Source organism: Phocoena phocoena, chromosome 1, assembly GCF_963924675.1.
Source record: "Phocoena phocoena chromosome 1, mPhoPho1.1, whole genome shotgun sequence".
Classification (NCBI taxonomy): Eukaryota; Metazoa; Chordata; class Mammalia; order Artiodactyla; family Phocoenidae; genus Phocoena; species Phocoena phocoena.
In genome coordinates this window covers 110,276,976-110,283,433 of record NC_089219.1, presented here as the reverse complement: position 1 = coordinate 110,283,433, position 6,458 = coordinate 110,276,976, and the positions used below count along the sequence as shown (strand labels likewise).

Genomic DNA, 6,458 nt, shown 5'->3' with positions numbered 1-6,458 from the left:
CAATCCAAGAAGAAGATATAACAATGGTAAATATTTATGCACCCAACATAGGAGCACCTCAATACATAAGGCAACTGCTACCAGTTCTAAAAGAGGAAATCAAAGGTAACACAATAATAGTGGGGGACTTTACCACCTCACTTACACCAATGGACAGATCATCCTGACAGAAAATTAATAGGGAAACAAAAGTTTTAAATGACACAATAGACCAGATAGATTTAATTGATATTTATAGGACATTCCATCCGAAAACAGCAGATTACACTTTCTTCAAGTGCACATGGAACATTCTCTAGGATAGATCACATCTTGGGTCAAAAATCAAGCTTCAGTAAATTTAAGAAAATTGAAATCATATCAAGCATCTTTTCCAACCACAACGCTATGAGATTAGAAATCAGTTACATGGAAAAAAAGGTAAAAAAACACAAACACATGGAGGCTAAACAATACATTACTAAATAACCAAGAGATCAGTGAAGAAATCAAAGAGGAAATCAAAAAATACCTAGAGACAAATGACAACAAAAACACAACGATCCAAAACCTATGGATGCAGCAAAAGCAGTTCTAAGAGGGAAGTTTATAGCAATAAAATCCTACCTCAAGAAACAAGAAAAATCTCAAATGAACAATCTAGCCTTACACCTAAAGGAACTAGAGAAAGAAGAACAAATAAAACCCAAAGTTAGTAGAAGGAAAGAAATCATAAAGATAAGAGCAAAAATAAATGAAATAGAAACAAAGAAACAAGAGCAAAAATCAATAAAAGTAAAAACCGTCTCTTTGAGAAGTTAAACAAAATTGATAAACCTTTAGCCAGAATCATCAAGAAAAAGAGGGAAAGGGCTCAAATCAATAAAATTAGAAATGAAAAAGGAGAAGTTACAATGGACAATGCAGAAATACAAAGCATCCTAAGAGACTACTACAAGCAACTCTATGCCAATAAAATGGACAACCTGGAAGAAATGGACAAATTCTTAGAAAGGTATAACCTTCCAAGATGAAGCAGGAAGAAATAGAAAATATGAACAGACCAATCACAAGTAAAGAAATTGAAACTGAGATTAAAAATCTCCCAACAGTGCTCCCTTCGGCAGCACATATACTAAAATTGTAACAATACAGAGCAGATTAGCATGGCCCCTGCGTAAGGATGACACACAAATTTGTGAAGCGTTCCATATTTTTGGCTTTGTGACCACATAGATGGGTGGGATACGGAGGGTGGGAGGGAGAGAGATGCAAGAGGGAAAAGATATGGGAACATATATATATGTATGTATAACTGATTCACGTTGTTATAAAGCAGAAACTAACACACCATTGTAAAGCAATTATATTCCAATAAAGATGCTAAAAAAATAAATAAAATAAAAATAAAAGTTGAGTTAAAAAAAAAAATCTCCCAACAAACAAAGTCCAGGATGAGGTGGCTTCACAGGTGAATTCTATCAAACATTTAGAGAAGAGTTAACACCCATCCTTCTCAAACTCTTTCAAAAAATTGCAGAGGAACACTCACAAACTCATTCTATGAGGCCACCATCACCCTGATACCAAAACCAGACAAAGATACTACAAAAAAAGGAAATTACAGACCAATACCACTGATGAATATAGATGCAAAAATCCTCAACAAAATAGTAGCAAACAGAATCCAACAACACATTAAAAGGATCATACACCATGATCAAGTGGGATTTATCCCAAGGATGCAAGGACTTCGATATATGCAAATCAATCAATGTGATACACCATGTTAACAAACTGAAGAATAAAAACCATATGATCATCTCAATAGATGCGGAAAAAGCTTCTGACAAAATTCAACACCCGTTTATGATAAAAAGTTATCAGAAAGTGGGCAGAGAGGGAACCCACCTCAACATAACAAAGGCCATATATGACAAACCCACAGCAAACATCATTCTCAATGGTGAAAAACTGAAAGCATTTCCTCTAAGATCAGGAACAAGACAAGGATGTCCACTCTCACCACTATTATTCAACATAGCTTTGGAAGTCCTGGCAACAGCAATCAGAGAAGAAAAAGAAATAAAAGGAATCCAAACTGGAAAAGAAGAAGTAGAACTGTCACTGTTTGCATATGACATGATACTATACTTAGATAATCCTAAAGATGTCACCAGAAAACTACTAGAGCTAATCAATGAATTTGGTAAAGTTGCAGGATACAAAATTAATGCACAGAAATCTCTTGCAGTCCTATACACTAACAACAAAAGATCAGAAAGAGAAATTAAGGAAACAATTCCATTCACCATTGCACCAAAATGAATAAAATACGTAGGAATAAACCTAAATAAGGAGGTAAAAGACCTGTGCTCAGAAAACTATAAGACACTGATGAAAGAAATCAAAGATGACACAAGCAGATGGAAAGATATATCATGTTCTTCGATTGGCAGAATCAATATTGTGAAAATGACTATACTACCCAAAGCAATCTACAGATTCAGTGCAATCCCTATCAAATTACCAATGGCATGTTTTACAGAACTAGAACAAAAAAATCTTAAAATCTGTATGGAGACACAAAAGACCCCGAATAGCCAAAGTAATCTGGAGGGAAAGAAACAGAGCTGGAGGAATCAGACTCCTTGATTTCACACTATGCTACAAAGCTACAGTAATGAAGACAATATGGTACTGGCAGAAAAACAGAAACATAGATTAATGGAACAGGATAGAAAGCCCAGAGATAAACCCATGCACCTATGGTCAACTAACCTATGACAAAGGAGGCAAGGATATACACTGGAGAAAAGACAGCCTCTTCAATAAGTGGTCCTGGGAAAACTGGACAGCTACATGTAAAAGAATGAAATTAGAACACTTTCTAACACCATACACAAAAATAAACTCAAAATGGATTAAAGACCTAAATGTAAGACCAGACACTATCAAACTCTTAGAGGAAAACATAGGAAGAATATTCTTTGATATAAAGCACAGCAAAATCTTTTTGACCCACCTCCTACAGTAATGGAAATAAAAACAAAAATAAACAAATGGGACCTAATGAAACTTAAAAGCTTTTGCACAGCAAAGGAAACTATAAACAAGACAAAAAGACAACCCTCAGAATGGGAGAAAATATTTGCAAATGAATCAATGGACAAAGGATTAACCTCCAAAATATATAAATAGCTCATGCAGCTCAATATTAGAGAAACAAACAGCCCAAACAAAAAATGGGCAGAAGACCTAAATAGACATTTCTCCAAAGAAGACGTACAAATGGCCAAGAGGCACATGAAGAGCTGCTCAGCATCACTAATTATTAGAGAAATGTAAATTAAAACCACAATGAGGTATCTCCTCACACCAGTTAGAATGGGCATCATCAGAAAATCTACAAACAACAAATGCTGGAGAGGGTGTGGAGAAAAGGGAACCCTCTTGCATTGGTGGGAATGTAAACTGATACAGTCATTATGGAGAACAGTATGGAGATTCCTTAAAAAACGAAAAATAGAATTACCATACGACCCAGCAATCCCACTACTGGGCATATACCCAGAGAAAACCATAAGTCAAAAAGGCACATCTACCCCAATGTTCATTGCAGCACTATCTACAATAGCCAGGTCATGGAAGCAACCTAAATGCCCATCAACAGATGAATGGATATAGAAGATGTGGTACATACATACAGTGGAATATTACTCAGCCATAAAAAGGAACGAAATTGGGTCATTTGTAGAGACGTGGATGGACCTAGAGATCGTCATACAGAGTGAAGTAAGTCAGAAAGAGAAAAACAAATATCGTATATTAACGCATATATGTGGAATCTAGAAAAATGGTACAGATGAACTAGTTTGCAAAGCAGAAATAGAGACACAGATGTAGAGAACAAATATGTGGACACCAAGGGGGGAAAGCAGGGGGTAGGAGTGGTGGTGGTGGGATGAATTGGGAGATTGGGATTGACATATATACACTAATATGTATAAAACAGATAACTAATAAGAAACTGCTGTATAAAAAAATAAATAAAATAAAATTCAAATCAAAAAAATAAATGAATAACATGGTGTGTGGGAAGGAGGGGATAAAAGTGTGGTTTTTTGTATGTGATTGAATTTAAGTTGTTATCAGCTCAAAATGGACTGTTATAACAATAAGAAGTGTTATGCAAGCTTCATGGTACACACAGAAAAAAATCTATAGCAGTTACAAAAAAAGATAAAGAGAAAAGAATCAATGTATATCACTACAAAAACATCATTGAATCACAAAGGAAGATAATCAAATTGGGTTAAAGTCAAAGACATGGATATGAATAAGTCATCAAACGTGTACAGATAAAGAAAAGATGACTTCAGATGAAACACGGGAATACAATCTTTAAAGCGTGCATGTGGGAAAGAAGACACTATCACAATGAAGTGTGAAAGAATAATAAGAGAATTAGAGGGTAGTGGTCTATTACAGAAACCAAGAGAGGAGACAGTATCAAGGATGGTGCTGTCAAATGAGAGACCAAGAAAATGTCAGAACTGAAAATGGTCATTGAATTTAGCAGTTAAGGTGACTTTGATTTTATATTACAGTGGAGGGTGGCAGAAAGGGAGACAAAGTCATACCAAAATGGATGTAGTAAAAGTAAGAGGAGAGGAAGAAGGGTCAAGGGGAGATTATTCTTTCAAGAAGCTTCACTCTGCAGAAAAATGAAGAAATGGAGTGAGATCAAGGAAGAAGTTATTTTAAGATGGCAGAAACCTGACCATGTTATTATGCTAAGGAGAAAAGGGAAACGTACAGAAATATTGAAGAGAAAGAGCCAGATTGACAGATGGAGGAAGGAAGTTCCATGAGAATATGGGAGATGATGGGATCCAGGACATCAAGGATTAAGATCAAGGATTAGCTGTGGACCAGAGTTGGGACCCTTTTCCCACTGTAAGAGAAAGTGAGTGCAGAAGGAGGTAAATTTTTACAGGCGTAACAGAAATTAAGAAATGATCATTATTTTCTCTAAAAGTAGACAATGAGTTTAGTGTTTGACTTCAGCTCAGTGAAAGTGGTAAAGCTACCGGGGGTGGAAAAAATACGTAGGGATAAATCTGGAGTTGAGTGATTTCTTCTGTATGTAGACAGTGGGAGGGTGTAGATGGTAAAACTGGTCCAAAGTAAGAATTCTGAGCAGCAAGTGTAGTATAAGGAGGAAGGTCAAAAGCAGAGGATGTAGGTGAAAGCAGTTGGTGGATTTCTCTTCATCACTGGAGCCTTGCATCCTTGGAGATTGTATCCCAAGTTTGCCACACTGTCTGCTACAAACTTCACACCATCACCACCACCATGCCTTTCCAAGTCTGAGAACTACATTTCCCAGAACCCCTTCTGATATATTTTGAAATTACAGTTTGCCAATGAAAGAGACTTGTGTGAAATTTGGAAGGTGGGAGCAAAGAGGAAGCCCTTATTCCAAGGAGGAAAATGTGGCCAGATGTGATAGTTTTCAGAACTTCCCCAAGGTGACTTTTTCTCCAGTCCTCTGGAGGCCTTCACTCTGTCAGCTCCTCCCACATTCACATCACCTTGAATTCCTATGTTAAATCTCTTATTCCCATAATACTCATATTGGCTCCCTTTTCCTAATCAAAACCAGATGGGTTCAAAAAGTCTACAAATAATAAATGCTGGAGAGGGTGTGGAGAAAATGGAATCCTCTTGCACTGTTGGTGGGAATGTAAATTGATACAGCCACTATGCAGAACAGTATGGAGGTTCCTTAAAAAACTACAAATAGAACTACCATACGACCCAGCAATTCCACTACTGGGCATATACCCTGAGAAAACGATAATTCAAAAAGAGTCATGTACCACAATGTTCATTGCAGCTCTATTTACAATAGCCAGGACATGGAAGCAACCTAAGTGTCCATCGACAGATGAATGGATAAAGATGTGGCACATATATACAATGGAATATTACTGAGCCGTAAAAAGAAACGAAATTGAGTTATGTGTAGTGAGGTGGATGGACCTAGAGACTGTCATACAGAGTGAAGTAAGTCAGAAAGAGAAAAATAAATACTGTATGCTAACACATATATATGGAATCTAAAAAAAAAAAAATGCTTCTGAAGAACCTGGGGCAGGACAGGAATAAAGATGCAGATGCAGAGAATGGATTTGAGGACACAGGGAGGGGGAAGGGTAAGTTGGGACGAAGGGAGAGAGTGGCATAGACATATATACACTACCAAACGTAAAATAGATAGCTAGTGGGAAGAAGCCGCATAGCACAGGGAGATCAACTCAGTGCTTTGTGACCACCTAGAGGGGTGGGTTAGGGAGGGTGGGAGGGAGGGAGATGCAAGAGGGAAGAGATATGGGAACATATGTATATGTATAACTGATTCACCTTGTTATAAAGCAGAAACTAACACACCATTGTAAACCAATTATACTCCA

At 36.9% G+C, this 6,458-nt stretch overlaps 1 non-coding gene across 1 annotated transcript; it reads left to right on the top strand.

Annotated features, from left to right (window-relative positions):
• The first annotated feature begins 1,090 nt into the window (after nt 1–1,090).
• Nucleotides 1,091–1,197, top strand: LOC136141264 (U6 spliceosomal RNA). Its single transcript, XR_010657724.1, has one exon. It is a non-coding gene; the product is annotated as a U6 spliceosomal RNA (small nuclear RNA).
• The last annotated feature ends 5,261 nt before the right edge of the window (nt 1,198–6,458 follow it).